This window comes from Hemitrygon akajei, chromosome 32, assembly GCF_048418815.1.
Source record: "Hemitrygon akajei chromosome 32, sHemAka1.3, whole genome shotgun sequence".
Lineage (NCBI taxonomy): Eukaryota > Metazoa > Chordata > Chondrichthyes > Myliobatiformes > Dasyatidae > Hemitrygon > Hemitrygon akajei.
This window is the reverse complement of record NC_133155.1, coordinates 6,774,793-6,800,375: the sequence shown is the minus strand read 5'-3', so window position 1 is coordinate 6,800,375 and position 25,583 is coordinate 6,774,793. Positions and strand designations below refer to the sequence as shown.

Sequence of the window (25,583 nt, the reverse complement as noted above, 5' to 3'; positions counted from 1 at the left end):
GGGACCAAAGATGAGCGAGCTGCCCCAGAATGGACACAACAAGCCCCTTCACCAGCGTGTTACCCCTCCCTGGACACCCCATCCACCCCAACTTTAGTGTACATCTCTGGTTATTCTCATTGTTGCTTGTTGTTAATACTATAAATATGAGGTAAAAGATTTCTATTGGACCCACAACCAGATAAGTACTACCTATATCACTAAGAGAAGAAATGGAAAAAGCCAGAGGTTCAAAGTTCAAAGTACATTTATAATCAAAGTATGCATACGGTTTATACCTTGAGGTTTGCCTTCTTGCAAGCAGCCACAAAACAAAGAAATAGAATAGGACCCATTTAAAAACCCCTCACAACAAAGACCCAATGTGTGGAAAAAGAACAAAAACAAATTGTAAATAATAAAAACTATACAAATAACATAAACCACAGAGTTCCCGGAAGTGAGGACACAGCCACTGAGCCGCTGAGGTGAGCAAAGCCCGTCCAGGAGCTCGACGGCTGCTGCGGAATCAGTTTGGAGTCAGATTGATCAAATTGTGTATGCGGTTAAAAAAAGGACAAAAATACAAGGGACATGAACTGCAGAGTCCACAGCTGTGGGGTGTGTTCGGCGCTGAGGTAAGCCCCTCCAGTAGCCCGATGTCTGCAGGAAGCAGTCGTTCCTGATCCCAGCCGCGTGGGACCCGTGATTCCCGCATCTTCCACGCTCCGACAGCAGCGAGAGGGAGGGAGACCCGTCAAACGCAGGCAGACGGGGCTGCAACACCCTGCTCGTTTTGCGCTCTCGTCCTCGAGGAGTTTAATTTTGCTCGGCGCAGGGGACTGGAGCCAGCCTTGGGTTTCTGTTTTGCCATTAGGAATCGACGTAGTGTTACCCCCCCACCCCCACCGGCGACTCTCTGCTTCCATCCACGCTGAATCACCCAGGAGATTACAGAGGCACCAGATCATTTAGTCAGCTCAAAGACACATCCTGAAAGGGAAATTACTGGCTGCAATCAATTGCAGTTCAAAAGTATATAAGACCATAAAACATACGAGCAGAATCAGGCCATTTCAGTGTTTCATTGTGGCTGATCCATTTCCCTCTAAACCCCATTCTCCTGCCTTCTCCCCTTAATCATACACATCCTGACAAATCAAGAACCTATCAACCTCCACCTTAAATACACACAGTGACCTGGCCTCCACAGCCTTTTGTGGCAATGAATTCCACAGATTCACCATTCTCCGGCTAAAGAAACTCCTTCTCACCTCTGTTCTAAAAGGACATCCTCCTATACTGAGGTGATGCTCACTTGTCCAAGATTCCCTCACCTAAAGAAACGTTTCTTCACATCCACTCTATCTAGGCCGATAGGTTTTAATGAGATTTTCTCCCTCATTCTTTTTAATTCCAGTGAATACAGGCCCAGAGCCTTCAGTCGCTGCTCATACGATAACCCTTTCATTCCTGGAATAATTTTCATGAACCTGCTCTGAACTCTCTCCAATGTCAGCACATCCCTTCTTAGAAAAGGGGCCCAGTGCTTTATAACGTCTCAACATTACATCCATACTTTTATATTCTAGTCCTCCTGAAATGAATGTCTTCCTCACCACTGATTCAACCTGCAAATTAACCTTTAGGGAATCGTGCACGAGGACTCCCAAATCCCTTTGCAACTTGGAGTTTGAATTTTCTCCCCATTTAGAAAATAGTCTTTGCTTTTATTCCTTCTACTAAAGTGCATGACCACACACTTCTGACACAATATTCCATCTGCCACCTCCTTGCCTATTCTCCTCATCTGTCTAAGTCCTTCTGCAGCCTCTGTGCTACCTCAACACTACCTGCCCCTCCATCTACCTTCATATCATCTGCAAACTTAGCCACAAAACCATCAACTTTATCATCCAAATCGTTGACATACAGGACAACATTAAAAAAAATCAATCCCAACATAAACTCCTGTGGAACACCACTAGTCACTAGCAGGCAATCCCTTTATTCTCACTCTTTTCCTCCCGAAAATCAGCCAATGCTCTATCCAGGTTAGGATGTTTCCTGTAATACCCTGGGCTCTTATGTCGTTTAGCAGCCTCATGTGCGGCAGCTTGTCAAAGGCCTTCTGAAACTCCAAGTATCAACAACCACTGATTCTCCTTTGACTATTCTGCTTGCTATTTCTTCAAAGGATTCTAGCAGAGTTTTCAGGCCAGATTTTCCCTTAAGGAAACCATGCTGATCTTTTTTCAGTGGCCTATTTTGTCACGTGCCTCCAAGTACCCCAGAACCACATCCTTAACAATCAACTCCAACATCTTCCTAACCGCTGAGGCCAGGCTAACTAGCGTGTAATTTCCTTTCTTCTCCCTCCCTCCCTCCTTGAAGAGCGGAGTGACATTTTCAATTTTCCAGTCTCCTAGAATCATGCCAGAATCTATTGATTCTTGAAAGATCATTACGAATGTCTGCACAATCTTTTCTGCTAACTCTTTTAGAGCAATACATACAAGCAGGTCGGGCAGCATCTCTGGAAATGACTGAACAGTTGATGTTTCTTGCCAAGACCCGTCTTCAGGACTGAAAAGGAAGAGAGAAGATGCCAGAATAAAAAGGTGAGGGGAGGGGAAGGAGCCTATCTGGAAGATGGTAGGATAAACCAGGTGGGTAGGAAAGGAAAAGCGATGGAGAGAAGGCAGTCTGATAGGAGAGGAGAGTGGACTATAGGAGAAAAGGACAGAAGAGGGGACACAGGGGGAGGTGATAAGCAGGTGAGAAAGGGTAAGAGGCCAGAGTGCAGAATAGAAGAGGGGAGAGAGAGGAAAAAATAGTTTTTTACCTTTGGTGAACTACATATACCTTACATATACCTGTCTGGACATGCCCCCCACCCCGCTGACTGCTCCTGTGGCTCCTCCCACTGACCGTGGCTCCTCTCACGGACCCCGGTATAAAGGCAATTGGGGACTCCGCCCCGGCCTCAGTCTCCAGGATGCAGTGTGGTGGTCAATTGCTGCTTGTTCTTTCTTCCAGCCAATAAAAGCCTATATCTCACCTCACGTCTCCAAGAGTTATTGATGGTGCATCATTACCGGAAGGAGAAATTGATATTTATGTCATCAGGTTGGAGGCCGCACAGATGGAATAAAAGGTGTTGCTCCCCCACCCTGAGCATAGCCTCATCTTGGCACAAGAGGAGTCCTTGGACAGACATGTCAGAACAGGAACCTCTTTTATAACCCTGAGGTCCAGGTGACTTATCTACCTTCGGACCTTTCAGTTTCCCAAGAACCATCTCCCTTCTCCCCCATGACACTCTTGAACTTCCAGCGTACTGCTAGTGTCTTCCTCAGTGAACTCTGATGCAAAACACGTATTTAGCTCGTCTACAATTTCCTTGTCCCCCATTACTACCTCTCCAGCGTCAGTTTCCAGCGGTCTGATATCTACTCTCACCTTTCTTTTACTCTTTATATATCTGAATAAAACCTTTGGTATCATCTTTGATATTATTCTTATTTCATTTTCCACCCCCTTTATTTTTTTCAGTTGGCTTCTGTTAGTTTTTAAAAAAAAATTCCCAATCTTCTAACTTCCCACTAATATTTTGCTCTATTACATGCCTGCTCTTTTGATTTTATGTTAGTTTTGATTTCCCTTGTCAGCTACGGTTGTGTCATGCTGCCTTTAGAGAACTTCCTCTTCTTTGGAATGTATTTATCCTGCACCTTCCCAATTGCTTCCAGAAGCTTCAGTCATTGCTGCTCTGCCGTCACCCCTGCTAGTGCCCCCTTCCAATCAACTTCGTCCCACCGCCTCTCTCGTGGCTCTCTAATTCTCTTTACTTCACTGTAATATTGATACATCTGACTTCAGCTTTTCCCTTTCAAACTGCAGGCTGAATTCTATCACATTAGGATTATTGTTACCTAAGGGCTCCCATTACCTTAAGCTCCTTAATAATATCCAGTTCATTACAGAACACCCAATCAAAGATTGCTGATCCTCCAGCAGGCTCAACTACAAGCTGCTCCAAAAAGTCACTTGGAGGCATTCCACAAATTCTCTCCAGCATCAACTTGACTTTCCAAATCAATCTGCATTTTTTGGCATGTGGTAATTTGTAGACCACATCCTGGCTGCTGTTTAGAGGCCTGTAAATAAATCCCAATCAGGGTCTTCTTACCCTTGCAGTTAACTCTTAACTCTATCCACAAGGATTCTGCATTTTCCGATCCTGTGTCTCTTCTTTCTAAAGATTTGATTTCATTTGTTACCAGCAGAGCCACTTCTTCCCCTCCTCTGCCTACCAGCCTGTCCTTTTGATAGATTGTGTATCCTGGGATATTAAGCTCCCAACTACAATCATCTTTCAGCCATGACCCCGTGATACCCACAATGTCACACCTGCCAATCTCTAACAGCGCTACAAGATAATCTACGGTACCTTATTTTGTATACTGCATGCATTCAAATATAACACCTTCAGTCCTGTATTTAGAATTTTGTCCTCCTGTTACACTGCAACCCATCCCACTGTCTCCAATTTTGCCCCATCATCGGCCTGTCCTTTCTTGGCAGTCTCACTGCACACTACCTCTGCTCCCTGTCCTCAGTCCAACCACTCCGGATCCCATCCCCCTGCCAAATTGATTTAAACCCTCCCCAACAGGCTCTAGCAAACCTGCTATTGGTCCCCCTTGGGTTCAGGTATAGCCCATCCCCAGAAGAGATCCCAATGATCCATAAATCTGGAGCCCAGCCCCCAGCACCAGTTCCTCAGCCACACATCCTATTCTTGCCCTCACTGGTGCATGGCGCAGGCAGCAGTCCAGAGGTTATAACTTTGGAGATTCTGGTTTTCAGCTTTTTACCGAACTCTCTAAATTCTCTCTTTATGATCTCCTCACTTTTCCTTCCTGTGTCATTGGTACGAAGAGGTTTCAAAGGTACATTTCGTGTCAGAGAAATGTACACACTGTACATCTGGAAAATCATTTTCTTCACAAACCTCCACAAGAACAGAGGGGTTCCCCAAAGAACGAACGACAGTTAAACGCTAGAATCCCAAAGCCACCCCCAGCTCCCCCACCCCGCATAAGCAGCAGCAGAGCAACAAACCCCCCCCACCCCCCGAGATGACCAACTGCTCATCCTGTCCCCTTTAGAATGTCATCAACATGATTGGAGATGTCCCTGACCCTGACACCTGGCAGGTAACACATCAGCTCCATCATGACCACAGACGCTCCTATCTACTCCTCCAACTACGGTATCTCCTGTCACCGCTGCCTTCCTCCTCGGCCCCCTCCATTCTGAGCACAGAGGCCCCCTGTATTTGGAAGAGGAGTACCTAGCCGTTTTGTGAGCTGTCTGCAGGATGTTGCTGTTGGTCATTGGCACCGTCGTCCCCAGCAACACAGGACGAGAATCAACTGAACGGAAGTGTGACACAACTGCAGCTCACCTTTGGGTTTCGGCAGCGAGCAACCGAAAAGCCATTGAGTATCTTATGGCAACAGCATTGCCGTGGGAACTAACAGAAGATCGAAAAATTGCACTTAAGTGCAAGTAACAGCAGCTACTCTCTCCATGGCAACACACAGTAAAAGGGCAACAGGTTTATCTTCGCGCTGTTGTAGGCATCCATCAATCCATCACAATAGGAATTACGTAACGTGTACAACTCCTACCCGATGGCAGCAGCGAGAAGAGAGCATGTCCTGGAAGGTGGTGGGGGGTGGGGGTTGATGATGGTTGCTGCTTTCCTACAATGGCGTTTCATGTAGACGTGCTGGAATAACCACAGAAGAGAAGTTTTCTCACATGATTGAAGGTGCGATTCCAGAGTCTGAAGGTGAAAACCAGGACACAAGGAGTTGAAGGGAATAGAATCAAAAGGGAGAGGCAGCCAGCTGACAGAAAATAATGAGCAGAGTGACTGATCTGATGGTCAGGATGTTGACGCCGGGTGCCGAGAGTTCTGTGCCGAGAATAATTTCATTGTTTCATTTCTATAATGTTCAAAGTCCAAAGTAAACTTATTATCAAAGTACACGTATGTCACCATATATGACCCTGAGATTCATTTTCTTGTGGGCATACACAATAAACCTATAGAATATCAGTCATAACAGAATCAAAAAAAGACCACACCAACTTGGGTGTTCAACTGGAGCGCAGCAGACAGCAAACTATACAAGTACAAAAGAAGAAATAATAATAACAAATAAATAAGCAATAAATATTGAGAATAGGAGATGAAGACTCCTTGAAACTGAGTCCATAACGCTGTTCTTTGCGACATTGGCGTGAGGTAGGTTATGGTCCTTTTAGAAAATGAGGGAACTTGTCAACCCCTTTAAGAACAAGCAAGCGTTTTCTTGCATTTAAGGCTCAATGGCATTCAGTGGCACTTTTAGCTTCATGATTCTCCTCTGGGAAGCAGAATTAATGAATAGGCATGTCCCACTCAAATGGGTTAGTGCTCAGACATGATTCACGGTGCACAATTAACACTCGGACAGAGGCAATGCTCAGTCACTTCATCAGTGAGGTTAAATCTTTGGCATCAGTCACTCAACTGAATTAATGCCCATTCATTTCTCCGGCAGGATTAATGCTCTGGCAACTCTCAGCTAACAATTAATGTTCATACATCTATAATGCAATATGATCAGTAATCAGGCATGCATGCACTTGTTTAAACTACAGTCACAGAGATGAAGTTGTCATGCTATTGAAAATACAACCTGCTTGAAATTCTCTTTAACCTTCACTCCAATACATACATATATATATATTCATATAAGAGGAACCAGTTCTCTGTCCGTGGTTGGCTGTGGTTGGTGGAGCTGATAATCCCCCCCAGCCACAAGGGGAGGTAAGACACACTGCGTCGGGTAGAGGAAGACGATTAGTGGGTCATCGCAGCCACACATTTCTGTCTGTATGAATGCAAGCTGCTTTCGGAGGGATAGTTACTCAGCAAGGCTCTGACTGCAGGCAGCTCTGTACAAACGCTCACACTGTAAGTGTACATTTTCTCTCTCCCTTTGTCTGGCAAGGAAGAAAACACAACGAGAGTGTCAAAGCTTCGATGTGGGTTAGTCAGTCACCCGTTGTACCGGTGCACCTGCCAATTACATTTTTGCATGAAAACAGTTTTTATTCTGCTCTGTAATGTTGACACGTTTGACTCGAGCTATGCAATTGATGTATTTGGCACTTTATGTGCAGAATGTACAATCTGTATTTAAAGGATGGTATCAATCTTACGAGCGAAAGGAGCTTTTAACTGTAGTTGGGGGCGGTGGGCTGGTAGGGTGGGAGGGAGTTCGCGTTTGAGCTGGCATGTTAGGTACTTGGTAATGTTTAAGTCCAGTTACCTACTTGATGAAGCTCAGACAGAACACAAATCACACGCAGTCATTCAATGAAAGTCACCTTATGGATCACAGAGGGTAATTCGCTAGATCAAGGGCCAGATCACGATCAGACAGCTTTACATGATAATCCATGTAAATCCATTCAGTGGCTCACAGTGTGAGTTACTGGGTTCAGATTCGCTCAAGGACCATTCCCCTACCTAACGAATAACCGCATTTCAGCATTACTGTGAAAGGCACGAGATAACTTCACTCAACATCACTGAACTGTTCCCACCACCTTTGGACTCACTTTCAGGACTCTTCATCTCATGTTATTGCTTATTTATTATTATTATTATTATTTTATTTTTCTCAGCTCAAGCTTTTAAAACCTGAGGTACGGGCATAGCCAAGCACACCCATTTCTCAATTGCTAGGAACTTTAGGACAATTCTTGTGGTTGTTGTTATTATTATTATTATTATTATCATTTTCTTTTTGTTACCTTTTGTAGATTGGTTGTTTGCCCGTCTGGTAGGGTGTGGTTTTTCATTGATTCTATCATTTTTTTGTATTTATTGTGAATGTTTGCAAGTAAACAAATCTCAGGGGAGCTTTGGGTGACATACACAGCTTGTCCTTTAATAATAAATTTACTCTGAACTTCGACAATAGGAACGTCCACCGTGTTGAAAGAACGATTAAGCAACCGTGACACTTGCAGCCTCTGTGCCCGGATGAGAGTTTGATTATTTACAACCTACTTATACGTTGGCAAAGTTACAGGGTAAGGCATACAGTAACAGTCCCACACGCCAGAGATGCGCTCTCTGGTCAGCTAACAGTTTACTGCAAGTAAGTGGTTGACAGGAGAACTGGGAGGTTTAGATGGGCAGGTGAGAGAGAACAAGATTTCAGGAAAATAAGTGGACGTTGGTTCTAAACACAAGAAAGTCTGCAGATGCTGGAAATCCAAAGCAACACACACACAAAATGCTGGAGGAACTCAGCAAGTCAGGCAGCATCTATGGAAAAGAATAAACAGTTGACGTTTCAAACTGAGACCCTTCTTCATTCATGTCTATTCATTTCCATAGGTGTCAGTGACCTGCTGAGATCCTGCAGCATTTTGTGGGTGTTGCTTTGAAGGAATGGTCTGGCAGCTTGCATACAAAACTGTGCAGAAGTGTTAAGTACAGCGTATATAGCTAGGGTGACTAAAGACTTTTCAGAATCAGAATCAGAATTGCACATTACTGTAGTAATTTTATGTATTACACTACTGCTACTGCAAAAAGAAAACAAATTTCATGATGTATATGGGTGACGATAAACCTGATTCTGATATGGGTCTCTATTGTGGACTGAGAGTGGGAAAGGGGCAGGGAGAGGGGAATCATGGTTGGGAAAAGGGGAAGGGAGAGGGATGGGAGAAATGTGCTGGTGAAGGGAGCGAAGTTTTGGTAGGATTGTGTAAAATCCTGTCCTAGTTTCTGGTTGGATCAATGTAAGGCACTGACATGTGTGCACAGGAACACACATTTAACACAGGCTCTCAAATGTACAAGACATGTTCTCTTCTCACTGCTGCCATCAGGGTGAGGGCTCACATCACCAGGTTCAGAAACAGTTACTACCCCTCAACCATCAGGCTCTTGAACCAAAGGGGATAACTTCACTCAACTTCACTTGCCCATCATTGAAATGTTCTCACAATCTATAGACCCACTTTTAAGGACTCTTTATCTCATGTTCTCAATATTAATTGCTTATTTATTTATCATTATTATTGAATTTGCTCTTTTTGTTGTCTTCTGCACATTGGTTGAACCCGTAGTAGGGCAGTCTTTCATTGATTCTGTTATGGTTATTATTCGATAGATTTATTGAGTGCACCAACAAAAAACTGTTTCACAGGGTTGTATATGCACTTTGATAATAAATTTAATTTGAACTTTGAACATCTATTCACAGATAATACGCATAATTATACAAAGACCACAAAATACATGTAAATTGTGGAACCTGCACCATATAGCTATTCTGTGGGAGTTAAACTAGAATCATAGAAGTGTTGTGGCACAGACGATTACCAATGAGCTTCACAGGTCTGTGCCAAAAGGTCATGCCATCAAGACCAGCTTCAGGTGGAGTCATACCCAGAGAGATCAGATGGTAAGCCAAGCTCCCCCTGCCCCCAGCCCACTAACACAATGCGGCTCAGCTTGAATTCTGAACACTGACTCCCAAAATGTTCCACTACCACACTGGTCATCTCAAAGAAGCGAAAAATCAAAAACAAAAGAGCCGCAGATGCTGGGAACAGAGATTTGGCATGTCAACAAATACACTCAAAAACTTTAATACATGTACCGTGGAGAGCATTCTGACAGGCTGCATCACTGTCTGGTATGGAGGGGCTACTGCACAGGACCGAATGAAGCTGCAGAAGGTTGTAAATCTAGTCAGCTCCATTTTGGGCACTAGCCTACAATGTACCCAGGACATCTTCAGGGTGCAGTGTCTCCAAAAGGCAGCATCCATTATTAAGGACTACACCCAGGACATGCCCTTTTCTCACTGTTACTGTCAGGGAGGAGGTACAGAAGCCTGAAGGCACACACTCAGCGATTCAGGAACAGCTTCTTCCCCTCTGCCATCTGATTCCTAAATTGAATCTTTGGACACTACCTCACTTTTTTTAATATACTGTATTTCTGTTTTTGCACTTTTAAAAGATCTATTCAATATACGTAATTGATTTACTTGTTTATTTATTATTGTTATTTTTTATTTTATTTATTATTATTTTTTCCCCTGCTAGATTATGTATTGCATTGAACTGCTGCTGCTCAGTAAAGCAAATTTCACGTCCCATGCCGGTGATAATAAACCTGATTCTGATTCTGATTCTGAACAGCGTTAACGATTCAGGTTGGAGGATTCGAAAAGCGAACTACGGTATGTTTCTCTTCTCCACAGATGTGGCCTGGTCCGCTGAACATATCCGGCGTTTGCCTTATTCGCTTCGGTTATCTCAGGGGCTCTCAATGAAATTTCCACTTTCGTTATTTCAGAGCCATCTTCGCAGCCACACAGAGAATCCAGACATACAAAAGCTTGCTGTGTGCAAACTTGTGGCCCCAAGGAGCTGGAGACCTGCATCCATCAGTCTGGTTGTGACTCTGACCAGAGGTGAAAGGTTATCTCCTAGCAATATCATATTCCAATCCAAGCTTATTTTAACCCAATAAATTGCACTGAGTACTTTAGTATTGAAAGCAGAAAATCACAGAGCATATGAAAGGGAATAAATAACTGTATTTTATTCCAATACAATAGGATGTTCTCCCGGGTAAGGTGTAACTAAGGAACAATTTATAGAGCTGAATGTCGGATTGGAGCTACTGTTTCCTTTGAGAACTTGCTACTGGTTGCCATGGGGACCAGAGCCTGCTTGTAATTCAATATATGAAATATGATGATTATTATAAGCATTGATTAGTGGACACTTAACTCAGTGCAATCACGATTGTCAGCGCTCTGGAACAAAAAGCAAGAGTTAGTGACAGTAACCAAGTAACTAACAGATTATTGGAAAATCAAAATAAGGAAGTCTACCATGCTTAGACATCCAGCCATTATGTGGCTCCAGACCCTTCCCTGCGCTGAGCTCTTAAATGCCCTCTAAAAACTCTGAGCCAGCCACAGTTTAGGGGGTAATTAAGGATGGGCGATCGATGCTGATTTTGCCGGCAACATCCACATTCTGTGACCGTGGGCTATGAATTCCAATGGGAGATAGAAAAGGCTTGTAAAAAGGGAAATATTGTGTTAGTCATGGGCGATTTTGATATGCAGGTAGACTGGGAAAACCAGCTTGATGCTGGTTCCCAAGAGAGGGAATTTGTAGAATGCCAATGAGATGTTCTTTTAGAGCAGCCTATGGTTGAGCCCACTAGGGGAACAGTAATCCTGGACTAGGTGTTAGGTATGACCTAGATTTGATTAGGGAGCTTAAGGCAAAGGAACCCTTAGGAGGTAGTGGTCAAAATATGATAGAATTCACCCTGCAGTTTGAGAAGGGGAAGCTAATATTGGATGTATCAGTATCACAGTGGAGTAAAGGGAACTACAGAGGCATGAGAGAGGAGCTGGTCGAAGTTGATTGGAAGGGGACGCTAGCAGCGATGACGGCAGAGCAGCAAGGGCTAGAGTAACTGGGAAAAATTCAGAAGGCACAGGAAAGACACATTCCAAAGATGAAGTAGTATTCTAAATTGGAATGACAATGGAAGTCAAACACAGCATAAAAGCAAAGGAGAGAGCATATAATAGAGCAAAAATTAGTGGGAAGCTTTTAAAAACCAACCAAAGAGGCCACAAGGAGAAAAAAGATGAAATATGAAGCTAAGCTAGCTAATAATATAAAAGGGGATACAAAAAGTTTTTTTTCAGATATACAGAATAAAGAATAAAAAGAGAGGTGAGAGTGGATATTGGGTACTGGAAAATGACGCTGGAGAGATTGTAATTGGGGACAAAGAAATGGCAGATGAACTGAATAAGTGTTTTTCATCAGTCTTTACAGTGGAAGACACCAGCACTATGACAGAAATGCAAGAGTGTCAGGGGGCAGAAGTGATTGTCATTGCTATTACTAAGGAGAAGGTTCTGGGGAAGCTGAAGGTAGATAAGTCACCTGGACTTGATGGGTTACACCCCAGGGCTCTGAAAGAGGAGGCTGAAGAGATTGTGAAGGCATTAGTAATGATCTTTTAAGAATCACTAGATTTTGGAATGGTTCCAGAGGACTGGAAAATTGCAAATGTCTCTCCACTCTTCAAGAAGGGAGGGAGGCAGAAGAAAGGAAATTATACAACAGTTAGCTTGACTTCAGTGGTTAGAATGATGTTGGAGTCTGTTATTAAGGATGAGATTCCAGGCACATGATAAAATAGACCAAAGACAACATGGCTTCTTTAAGGGGACATCTTGCCTGACAAATCTTTTGGAAATCTTTGAGGAAATAACAGGCAGGATAGACAAAGGAGGGTCAGTGGATGTTGTTTTTTTGGATTTTCAGAAGGCCTTTGTCAAGGTGCCACACATGGGGTTGCTTAACAAGTGTCCATGGTATTACAGGAAAGATACTGGAGGGCCAGGTAGAGTTGAGGAAGCAGGGTGTCTGCAGAAAGACTCAGACAGATTAGGAAAATGGGCAATGAAGTGGCGGTTGGAATATAGTGTAGAGAAGTGCATGGTCATATAATTTGGTAGAAGGGAGAAAGGCATGGATTGTTTTCTAAATGGGGAAAAATACAAAATCAGAGGTGCAAAGGGACTTAGAAGTCATTTTGAGAGGACTAGAATATAAAAGAAAGAGTGTAATGCTGAGGCTTTACAAAGCATTGGTCAGACTCCACGTGGAATATTGTGAGCAGTTTTGGGCCTCATATCGAAGAAAAGACGTGCTAGCACTGGAGAGAGTCTAGAGGAGGTTCACGAGAATGATGCCAAGTATGAAAGGGTTAACATATGGGGAATGTTTGATGGCTCTGGGCCTGTACTCAATGGAGCTCAGAAGAATGAAGGGGGATCTAATTAAAACCTGTAGAACATTGAAAGGCCCAGATAGAGTGGATGAGGAGAGGATGTTTCCTGTAGTGGGGAAGTCTAGGACCAGATGGCACAGCCTCTGAATAGAAGGTTGCCCATTTACAATAGAGATATTGAAAAATTTCTTTAACCAGTAGATGGTGAATCTGTGGAATTCATTGCCAGAAATGGTTGTGTAGGCCGAGTCTCTGGGTATATTTAAGGTGGAAGTTGAAAGGTTCTTGATTAGTAAGAGTGTCAAAGGTTACAGGGACAAGGCAGGAGAATGGGGTTGAGAGGGATAATAAATCAGCCATGATGGAATAGCAGAGCAGACTTGATGGACTGAATGGCCTAATTCTGCTCCTATGTCTTATTAAAAATGTTCTGACTAATCGTGTCAGTGACCCCTTGCAGATTAGGAGTTACAAACAACCTAGCAACGTGCAGATTAAGCCAAAGAAAGGCTTGGGAGCAATGAAAATGGGTACAAATCACTGGATCTAGAACAGGCTATTAGTATACGCAGAGCCCTCGTGAGAGTAAGATATTTAGCTCTCTGGGGCCTGTGGTCCTTCCAAACACATCACCTTTCCATTCCTTTTCCTCTCCCTCCCCCCCGCCCTCCACCAGAATCCATCTGCTCATCATCCCCCCCACCCCCATGTGGCTCCGCCTACCACGCTCCAGCCTCTACCCCACTTCCCTCTTCCCACTACCCTCCCTCCTCTCTCGCAGCATTGACACAGGAAATCTTCATGTGCACCTTTTACACCTTTTACTTCAAAGTTTAAAAGTTGAAAGTAGATTTATTATCAACGTACATACACGACCCTGAGATTTGTTTCCTTGTGGGCATACTCAGCAAGTACTAGAAACGCAACAGAATCGCTCACCACAGGATAGGCAAACAACCAATGTGCAAAAGACAACAAACTGTGCAAATACAAATGTTAAAAAAAAGGAAATATTAATTGTAAATAAAGAAGCAGTAAATATTGAGAACATGAGATGAAGAGTCCTTGAAAGTAAATCCGTAGTTATGGGAACAGTTCAGAGTTGGGCGAGTGAAGCTGAGTGAAATTATACCATTTAGCTCAAGAATCTGATGATTGAGGGGTAATAACTGTTTCTGAACTTGGTGGTGTGGGTCCTGGGGCTCCGGTACCTCCTTCCTGATGGGAGCAGAGAGAAGAGAGCATGTCCTGGGTGGTGGGGGTCTCTGATGAAGAAGTGCTACTTGGTGGAGGTTCTCCTCTCACCTCCCTGTCACCTCCTGCCAGTGCCCCTCTTCCTTCCCCTTCTCCTTTCGTCCACTCTCCTCTCCCATCAGGTTCCTTCTTCTCCAGATCCCATACATTTCCACCCACCTGGCTTCAACTTCTAAGCTATGCTCCTTCCCCTCCCACCACCTTTTTATTCTGGCCTATTCCCCCTCCCTGAAGGATGGGTTTGAGAATAACAAATCAGCTATGATGGAATGGAGGAGTGGGCTAATTTTGCTTCAATACCTTACGGTCTTCTTTTCCAGTCCTGAAGAAGCGTCTCAGCCTGAAACAGCGACTGTTTATCCATCTCCATAGGTGCTGAGTTCCTTTTTTCACTTACACCTTTTTTCTCCACTGATACTGTTTGCTGATTTCTCCCAGCGGTCTGGCTTTTTGATCCTAAATGCAGCTCCTCCAATGATCTGTCCTGATGAAGGGTCTTGGCCCGAAATGTCAACTGTTCACACTTTTCCGTAGAAGCCAGGGAGCTTCTATGTTCCTCAGCCTTGGACCTCTGGGGTATTGCCCAATACCCACAGCCAATCAGCACAATGCTCTATTCGGGTCCCTGCTTCATTACGGCCTGAGGCTGTAAGTAACCAACGTGAACCAATTAATGACAGAAAAGCCCAGCTCTCAGAATTAATAGATGTCTTCCTGGACTGTCACCTTTCTTCTTGTTGCTTTTTTAATGCTTTTATTTGGTGTCTGTGGTATTGATTTAATCTTCAAGACTTCTTTTCAATTGCAAAATTAGATTTGTGTTTAGGGAGTTAGTTGCCTTTCTATGTTTCAGATTGACAGTCCCTCCGCTAAAGGGGCCTACGGGCCCTACCACTATTTTTCTGATTGTTCTTTATCTCAGCCTTCCTGTCACTCACTTCACACAGGTTTCTAACTCATTAAAATGGCAAGAGCACCCCCTGAATTTTGAACTTAGCTGCAGGACTTGTCACATCTACCTGGTTAAGTGGACTTCAGTCCCATGCGAAGCCCAGGGCATCCCTTTTTATGAGGTCACATTGAGGCTATGTTGAACTTGTCTGGTAAAACAGAATCATAATCACAAGAGATCCTGCTGGTGCTGGAAATCCAGAGCGACATACACAAAACGCAGGCAGAACTCAGCAGGTAAGGCAGCATGAATAAAGGTAAAGCTCTGGGCCGAGACCTTTCATCAGGACTGGAAAGGAAGGAGGAAGGGGCCTCTTCAGCCCTTTGCCTTTTCCACTTACCATCTCCCAGCTTCTGATGTCTTGCCCCTTCCCCAGCCAGCGGCTTCACCCATCACTTTCCTGCTTGTTCTCCTCCTCTTCTCATTCTGGCTTTTTATTATTTATTTACTGGAGATACAGTGTGGAATAGACACTTCTCTCCCTTTGAGCCACACTCCCCAGCTATCCCCAATTTAACCCTAGCTTAATCACAGACCAATTAACGTACCAACTAATACTCCTTTGGACTGTGGGAAGAAACTGGAGCACAAGGAAGAAACCTACATGGTCACGGGGAGAACATACAAACATGGCGGGAATTGAACCCGGGTTGCTGGTGCTGTAAAGCGTCGTGCTACCCACTACACTACCGCGGCTACTTCCTTTCCAGTCTTGAAGAAGGGTATTGGCCCGAAATGTCTATTCATTTCCATAGATACTCCCTGACCTACTGAGCTCCTCCGGCAATTTTTTTAGTGTGTGTCGCCTTGGTAAAACAGAGATGTTATAGGAGAGAACACCCATTTGGTGGTGGTTGTGTTACCATGTGTGCACTTAATAAAGAACTTCAGTTCCCAGCGTGCAATGCAGGTGGTTCACCAGGAACAGGAAATGACATTAGTGAACGGGTTGTCTGTGCTCGTGTTGAGTTGGAAGCCATTAACTGTGAATAAGTATGTGTTAGATTTCCCCATGCTAAGTCCGTCTTTTATAAAGAACAAACTTATCAGTGGTGATAATGGGAACTGAAGGGTAGCCCCTGCCTCCAGTGTGTACATCTGAGAGACTAGTTAATGGATCTTATGTCAGTAACAGGCCAAGAAATACAGCAATGGTTAAATTAAAAAATGAACTATAGAAGTAGGTGAAGAGGACTGCAAGAAAGGGAAACCTACTGATTTGTTTCTGACTGATGCCCCCTCCTGAATCACTGCAGCTAAGCAGATATCTGGGAAGGACCAGAAAGGAAAGACACTTGTTTGCAGGGTTCTTCGCTGGGCCTGGAGGTTAGGTTGCAAACATTTTGTCACCAGTCGAGGTGACGCCATCAGAACGCAATGGAGTGTCGTTTCTGCCGAGTGCTCGCGTATATTTTGGTCCGACTCGCTGTTCTGATTGGTTGGCTGTCGTGCTGGCCGCCAGTCTCCACTGGGTCCTGGCCAGCTGGATAACTGAGTGATCTCCGCTGGCCCGTTTCAAAATAATCTTTAAACTGTTACAGCACGGAAGACCATTCGATCAATTGAGTCAATTCCAGTTCTGTGCAATGACAGGCTAGTATTTACAGGAATAAAGCGACCAACAGGGCAACACTGGTGCTTGCTCTTCCCATTCTTTGTTTAACCCCATCAGTGTACACATCCTCTTCTCACCATTCCCTCATCAGCTCCTTATCCAGCTTTATGAATCTATGCTGTTTGCCTTGAGGATGTTTCCTACGATGGAGGAGTCTATGACCAGAGGGCACAGCCTCAGGATAGGGGGGCTTCCATTTAGAACGGAGATGAGGAATTTCTTTAGCCAGAGAATGGTGAATAAACATATTTCTCAAGTTACAATTTAAGTAATCTTAAATTAACAAATTGATTTTGCAGATGAGAATGTTCTCACAATGCTATGATGTCAACGAAGTGGTGGGGCTGAGATAGGTCTCTACCAAAGGATGTATGAGGCTCCCCTTCCCTCCCCTGGCCTGCAGGTCACCCTTGGGCGAGGTGTGGCACCCGCTTAGCCCCCAATCAGGGTCACGTGAAGCCATGGGAGCAGGTGGTGGATGGTCGAATGAGCAGTTGCTGCATATCACCAATCCTGGTTATGAGACCACTGACGCCAGGCAGACAATCTCTGAGGATAATGGCTGGGGTCACCCGTCTTGTAAAGACACTGCCCAGAAGAAAGCAATGGCAAACTACTTCAAGTCAAGTCAAGTCACTTTTATTGTCATGTCGACCATAACAGTTATGTACAGTACATAGTAAAAATGAGACAACGTTTTTCAGGACCATGGTGTTACATGACACAGTACAAAAAACTAGACTGAACTATGCAAAAAACAAAAAAAAACTACACTAGGCTACAGACCTACCCAGGACTGCATAAGGTGCACAAAACAGTGCAGGCAATACAATAAATAATAAACAGGACAATAGGGCAGTAAAGTGTCAGTCCAGGCTCTGGGTATTGAGGAGTCTGATAGCTTGTGGGAAGAAACTGTTACATAGTCTGGTCGTGAGAGCCCAAATGCTTTGGTGCCTTTTCCCAGACAGCAGGAGGGAGAGGAGTTTGTATGAGGGGTGCGTGGGGTCCTTCATAACGTTGTTTGCTTTGTGGATGCAGCGTGTAGTGTAAATGTCCATGATGGTGGGAAGAGAGACCCCGATGATCTTCTCAGCTGATCTCACTATCCGCTGCAGGGTCTTGCGATCTGAGATGGTGCAATTTCTGAACCAGGCGGTGATGCAGCTGCTCAGGATGCTCTCAATACAACCCCTGTAGAATGTAATGAGGATGGGGGGGTGGGAGATGGACTTACCTCAGCCTTCGCAGAAAGTAGAGACGCTGCTGGGCTTTCTTTGCTATGGAGCTGGTGTTGAGTGACCAGGTGAGATTCTCCGCCAGGTGAACACCAAGAAATTTGGTGCAGAAAATTTACGCAGAAAAATTTGCCAAGAACAATCATGGTCATAGAAAGACCATGATTGCCCACATCATACATCATGGCACATAATGATGATGTCACACGGCACATACGAACGAATTAATGACGTCAATTGGTCAGAGGACAGCTTGAATATATAGTGGTGGGCAATGTTTTCTCTCTCAGACATACCAACAAAAATTATTCAGCCATGAAAGATGTGCAAAAGGTGCTTAATTAGACTATTCCTCCCATCAAACTGTGCCTTCTTAAAGCAACTAATAAAATCCTGAAATCTGAATTAGTGGAGGGTCAGAGCTAACTGTCAGGAGAGATCATTAGTAAAGTTGTTTGGATTATTAAGGTAGGGGCTGGACTTGCCAATGAAAGTCAGGAAGTTTAGATTTATTTAGTGATCTGGGATTTTGAAATACTGGTGTCAGGAATGGTGACTGTGAACCCAATGGATTATCATAAACCCCTCTCTGGTTCACCAGGCATTGAAGGAAATCTACCACCCTCACCCCGCCTGGCCCCCGTGAGCAGCACAGCCACAGCGCTGTCAGTGAGAGGGGACACAGGAGCTTGCAGATGCTGGGGAGCAGCAACAAATGAAACATTGGTGGAACTCGGGTCGTATCCGTGGAGGAAAATGGACATTTGATGTTTTGGGTCAGCATCCTTCATTTAGACAGACAGTCATACAGTCGTAGAAAAGTACAGGATAGAAACAGGCCATTTGGCCCATCTAGTCTGTGCCAAACCATTTAAACTGCCTAGGTCTATCAACCTCTAGTCGTAGTCCCACTCAACCTCAGTGGAAAAAGCCTGATTGCATTTACCCTATCTGTACCCCTCCTAATTTTGTATACCTCTATCAAATCTTTTAGTCTTCTATGTTCCAAGGATTAAAGTCCTAACCTATTCAATCTTTGCTTGTAACTCAGGTTCTCCACTCTCAGCAACATCTTTGTAGATTTTCTCTGCACCCTTTCAACCTTATTTACATCTTTCCAGTGGGTAGGTGACCAAAACTACACACAATATTCCAAATTAGGCCTCACCAACGTCTTATACAACTTCAACATAACATCTCATCTCCTGTACTCAATATATTGATTTATAAAGACCAAAGTGCCAAAAGCTTTCTTTATGACCCTATCTATCTGAGATGCCACAATGGACTTGTATTCCCAGATCTCTTTGTTCTACCGCACTCCTCAGTGCTTTGAAGCTGTGGCAGTCAAGATCTTGGGTGTATTTCAAGCTGAAGTTGATAGGTTCCTGACTAGTCAGGATGTCAAAGGTTACAAGGAGAAAGCAGGAGAATGGATAATAAATCTGTCACAGTCCCGACCATTAATTCCTCATTTTCTCCTAATTCCCTTTGATTGTGCCATGGTTCTGACCATTAATTCCCCATTTTCTCCTAATTCCCTTTGATGACAACATACCTGGTTTTCATCAAGACCTGCGGCATAAGAACCCTGGCTTTACACCCACTACTTGCCAGATCGTTGGTTTTGCCAGTGAGGTAATTAATGCTTCCCGGCTGTTTAGGATTGTGTGTCCTAAGTTTTGCTTCAGTACTGAGATTTATCCGTGAAACTCAGTCTCTCCGTGTCAAGATCAGTTTTCTAGGTTTTACTCCAGTTCTGAGGTTTACCTGTGAAACCCGGTCTCTCCGTGTCAAGATAAATTCTGCCTGTCTCCTGCCTTCCTGCTCTTCCTCCTGTTTGCTGTTCAACGCTCACGCCCGTGTCTGCATCCTAACTAAATCTCCGTAACTATGTCCTGCACTTGGGTTTGCCTCATTCGTTGCAACAAAATCAGCCATGATGGAATCGCAGAACAGACTTGATGGGCCAAATGGCCTAATTTTGCTCCTGTGTATTGAGGTCTTATGGTCTACATGGCCAAGTAAACCATCTGTAGTAAATCAGTTTACTGACATCTTCTCAAAGGAAATTAAGACTGGACAGTAAATATTGGCTGGCTGTATGAGAGTTAGACTGAGGTGAGGGTTGGCACAGTATAGCCTGTCTTGCCTAGAAAAGGTTTTAAAGCCTAGGTTTCCCACTGACTTTTATGCCATGGATCCTTGCCATTAACCGAGGGGTTTGTGGCCCCCTGGTTTAAAGTAACAAGAATCAAAATGAAATGAAAATGGGCACCACCAGGGGTGGTGTGTTGTGGTGTCCAGTCTGGATTCAATTACCCCACCCCACCTCCCTTGTATTTGCTCGGCAGAAGACAAGCTGTATCGTGGTCAACCGCGGATTTCTGCGGCATTCACGGACTCGGTCTGAACTTTGTTTTTGCGTGGCTGCATTTTACCGCTATCTTACACATGCATTCTATCTTGCGTACGCTCTACGTGTGCTGCGTGTGACTGTTGGCACTGTGTGCTTTGCACCTTGGCCCCCGGTGGAACACTGCCTCATTTGGCTGTGTCCATAAGTATTCATGTATGGTATTTAATCTTGAGTTGAATTGAACTGAACTTTGAAATTTCTAATAAAGATCTCAGAATTATTCTGATTCAATGGTTCACTTCAGATTTGCTTCTCAGTACCCAGTGGTTATCCCTGAGGGATCAGAAACTTCCCAATAACAATGCAGGTAGTGCACCTTCCATTGCTAAATAGGTCAAAACCTGCAGAGGCTGCTTATCAAAGACATATTTTATTTGCATCTTCTAACTCTACTCTAAAACGTTTGAAGATAAAACAAAGCTTTGACGGGTGTGAAGTACACACTGTGTCCCATTTCCCACCTTCTGCTTTTTAATTAGCTTTTGTCAGTTCCGATCAAGCCCGAGAAGTCTCTTGCTGTTTCATGCTCGACTGCAACAACTTCACAGGCAAAAGGGAAATGCTGAATAGACATTAAAAAATGGCAGCGGGTTATTACATTCTTCTTCTGTCAACGAGTTCTGCTGGTTCTTGCTGCAGCCGCGGTTTGTGAATAAAGAATGTGTGATGTTTCACAAGCAGAGTACTACAACAAGATGTATGCTTGTCAGGTACATCACAGTCCAGGTACTCAAGCGGGATACAGAAGCTTAGGCGCAGTGAGACAATGATAGGGTTTTATACTGACACATCTTACCCCACTGGATGCATGCCAGCTCCCAGGGCTGCATTCCCATGAGGACCACCACCCCTTTCTTTCCCTGTATCCCTTACACGCATGCCCACCATGCCTGCTCTGGATTACTTTCCTATTAACGTGAACAAGCCAAGTCAAGCTTATTGTCATTTAACTGTTTCCTGTAAACTGTCAAACAGGACGGGGTTTTTATTCGAACCAGGGTGTAGAGCACTGTGGTATACATAACACATAATAACTTGTGAAAGTCAGGATGCAATCTGCAGATGGATTGCACATAAATAAACTGAAGTGCACAAATGAACTATTGTACGATTACCGGTGGCACTCCCAATGCGATGTGGCAGGGAGTTCAGCCGCCTAATAGCCCGACAGAAGAGACTGTTCCCCACCCTGACCATTCTTGTTTTTATGTACCCGAGTCTCCTGCCTGACGGTGGAAAGCCAAAGATGGTAATTCACTGTAGAGGGAAACAGGAATCCATGACCGTAACACAGAGGAGCAGAATTAGGCCATTTACCTAATTGAGTCTGCTCTGCCATTCCATCATGGCTGATCCATTTCCCTCTCAACCCCATTCTCCTGCCTTCTCCCTGTAACCTTTCACGTCCTGCAACCTCTGCTTTAACTATATCCAATGACTTGGCCTCCACAGCTACCTGTGGCAACGAATTCCACAGATTCACCCCCTCTGGCCGAAGAAATTCTTCCTCATCCCCATTCTAAATGGACGTCCCTCTATTCTGAGGCTGTGCCCTCTAGTCCTAGTGTCCCCCATCCATTCCACATTTATGGGACACAGTTATGGGGAGAACTCACGAAGTCCCTGCAGAAAGCAGAGCCGAGGATCAAACAGTCACTACTTCCTGCACCACCATCCCAGTCCGGAACTTCTCACATTGCTCCTCGCTCCGCTTTCAGTGTCTGGCCTCGCGACCTTATGAAGAGTTGGTGCAACAGTGATGCTCCTAACTTCATTAACTAGCTCCTTTCATTCCTGGACACAGAGAGACGAGCAGACCAGGTGCACGAGAAAACAGAAGCCAGACTTAGACACACATTTAAAGGTTCAACATAGCCTCAAAGTGACCTCATAAAAAGGGATAAACAGTAGATTAGTGGTTAGTGTGATGCTGTTACAGCTCGGGGCATTGGAGTTTAGATTCAATTCGGGCACCGTACGTAAGGAGTTTGTATGTTCTACCCATGATCATGTGGGTTTTCTCCAGTTCCCGCCCACGATCCAAAGACGGATCAGTCAGTAGATCATTGTAAATTGTCCTGTAATTAGGTGGGTTGCTAGCTGGTCCAGCTCAGTGGGCCAGTGGTTCTGTGCTGTATCAATCAGTCAATAAATAATAACAAGCAAACGTGAACAAATGAAAGGTGGAAGAAGAGGGCCAGCTCATTTTTGGGACAGATTTAGATGGAGCGTAGAGTGTTTCTGATCCTTCTTTCTCACCTTCTTGTTAAAGGCATTATTCAGTCCCCTGAAACATGACAAGTTGACATATTGTCACCGCTGGCACAAGGCAATGCTTGCATCTAGTTCTCCTCTTGCTTACTGTAAGTTCCTCCTAACAGAATCAGATGTATCAGGAACATGCCATGAAATATGCTGTAAAAAAACACACTGAAACAATATTTTCATTTCTTTCTCCACAGATGCTGCTGAGCTTGTGAATAGCTGTTTTCATCAAAGGCATGTTTTTTTTTTAAAAATGGACTCTAATCTATTAAACTTTAATCATTATTTCTTAAATACATCCTACAAATAACTGATAAATACTGAGAGGCATCGAGGGAGCTCCGGTTATGACTGTAGTGTCATTTTATACTATTAGGAATGCAGTTCCTACAATTCGGTGTTGTGCTCCCTGGGGAGAGCACACAGATGGTGGACTGCCGACCATGGGGCAGTGGGCATGTGCTTCCAGCGTTGTCACCCCACCTCAGGGAATTTCTCTCTGCATATCCTAAATGGAGACTAATCTGAAAAGCAAACCAGGGTACGAAAAATCACGTGGGAAATGAAGAATGAAATTGGTTTTAGAAATTAATTCATTTTCTGAAATTAACTGTCGTCACTATTAATTTGAAATGAATGGGACAGAAAGCACCAGTAATGGAAGGGGAAACCAGGCTGACGGGGAGAAGGAAATTGCAAAGCAGGAATTCAAGTAGAGAATGAGAAAGAATTGCGGAAGGAATATCATTCTGGGATACAGGCTAGGGAAGCAAATGGAAATTATTATCCAGTGCTCTGGGGCATTACCGGTATCCTTTTCCCTGTTTCATGGGCTCCCACATTGGGATGCAGGATAGAATTAGAATGGAATTAATTATTCTTAAACATTTCGTGGTTCCTTAAGGTGATCATAGCTGGGATGGGGGTGGTGGGTATACACTCCCACTATCTATTAAATGCTTCCAATGATGTATGTCTCAAATAGCCTCTGACAACCAAGTCCAGCTCCTGGGCTTCACCTACCAGAAGCACTGGTACAATCCCATAGATTTCCATGTAGTTTCCTTGATTATGAATACTTTGGAATTTTGTTTAATAGATATTTGTGCAGGTTATTCAGTGGATCTCCATGCTCAAATAACTATGTTAGTTCCTCCTATATTCTGCCAGGGACACTTTGGTGACATGAAAAAGTTCCAGCTTGCTCCTGGGTAGCTGCAGAGTTGCCTGTGGCTAAGTTTCCAGATCACAGGATACTGGTAATGCCCCAGTACACCGGATAATAACTTCCTGTGACTATTTGTATCACAGAATTTTATTCCTTCGGCAATTCTGTTCTGAATTCGGTCCTGTGAAGAAGTTAACAGATGGACAGAAAGTGCCGCAAACCCCCTTGAAAAACAAAATGCAGCAGCCCAATGCTTCTTTGGGAATCAGGTCCAACGAGAAGGAGCACTTGTGAGGTGGTCTGAAGGGCAGGGTGTGGTTGGTGGTAGGACTGCACCAGGTCACAGAACTATACACCCATTCATTCCATCAATGATTTCACATTGGCCTCTCCAAACACCTGAGAATGCACAGAACTGATGTGGAAGGAAGGCATGAGAGACTGCCTTTAAAAGTTATATAGTGGATTCTGGTTAATTGGGACACATCAGGGCCAGAACATTTGGCCCAATTAAGCGACTGCTCCAGTTAGCTGGAGCTTCATGGAGATAGTTAAAAAGGTATAAAAAAAGACAAACTAACATTTAACTGAGTAACAAATTATGTATTTAAATGAAATGCAGAACAAATAACAACATTATCAATGCTACTACAGTATTTTAAGACTGTACTAGTTCATAATAGTTATTGACAGAAGAATTCATCCAGTGTATGCTGCCGTGTTCAAATGATTGACTGTAAATGAACAAAATCAGCGTAGACACTTGGTGTAGATAATGGACTGCCTTCATATAATTCTTTCGACGATTGCATCCTCCAAATCTTCATTTTCATTGTAACATTCAAGATGATTGTCAAGACCTTCATATTCTTCCTAGTTCCTAACTTGTTGAAGTACTGAAAGATGCTGTTTTTGGCATCTCCAACACTGACTGCTTGAAAACGCAGTGAGCAGAACAGTTCTGAATTGTCATACTGCTTATTTCTCAGCAGCTATCAGTGACAAAGTCACTGCTTTTTGAACTCAAACGCACGCAACTGATGCTATTTTAAAACTGTTCACTCTAGGCACAGTGCAGTGTCTGACACCCACACTGTTGCTAGTTAGAAACTTTGGCAATAGTCTCTTGCCCCAATTAAGCGGCATAGTGTCGCCAAAGAAACAAAGGGAATCCCGGCGATTTTCTCAATTAGCTTTGCTCTTCAGGAGTTGGCCCAAATAAACTACTGCCCCAATTAACTGATGGCCCAGTCAACCAGAATCCACTGTATAGTCTGCATGAGCTGCAGAGCAGCGTAAACATGATTATTGCTTACATTATCATACAGGAAGTTTATTATTTTAAATGAAGCTTTTAGTTTTACATCTGGGACCACATTAAAGAAGCAGCATACATTATACTTCTCAGTGATTTCTCTGCCTACAGCTGTTCCATTAATACTTGCATAAACTCTTGTATAATTCAGATTATTCCTTATTCTCCCGGCGACAGGTAAACACACTCCCACTTTCCCAGATGGATCGATCACTGCATTACAGTTGAGGCAGGATTGTAAGGCTGAGACTGGCTCCGAGTTCCCATTCTTCAGCTCAGCATGTGTGTGGGACAATCCGGAGATGATCCAGTTCTAGGTGAAGGTCCGGAGCTGAAAACACAGCTGTGGGACGCAGACCAGAGACTGACAGAAATGGGTGCAGGGTCTTCGGAAATCAAAGAGCAATAGATCTGAGAATCTGTGGGGATGTACCATGGAAGTACATG

General features: G+C 44.0%; 1 protein-coding gene across 4 annotated transcripts in view; it reads left to right on the top strand.

The window, feature by feature from the left end:
* The first annotated feature begins 6,831 nt into the window (after window positions 1–6,831).
* The window catches only part of cldn23l (claudin 23-like), a 30,842-nt gene continuing 12,090 nt past the window's right edge, over window positions 6,832–25,583 (top strand). Inside the window, exons 1-2 of one of the 4 annotated variants that reach the window (XM_073034305.1) lie at window positions 6,875–7,015; window positions 8,031–8,142. The gene's annotated coding sequence lies outside the window, so the exon portion shown is untranslated. The other 3 variants (XM_073034307.1, XM_073034304.1, XM_073034306.1) reach the window with 3 other exon arrangements.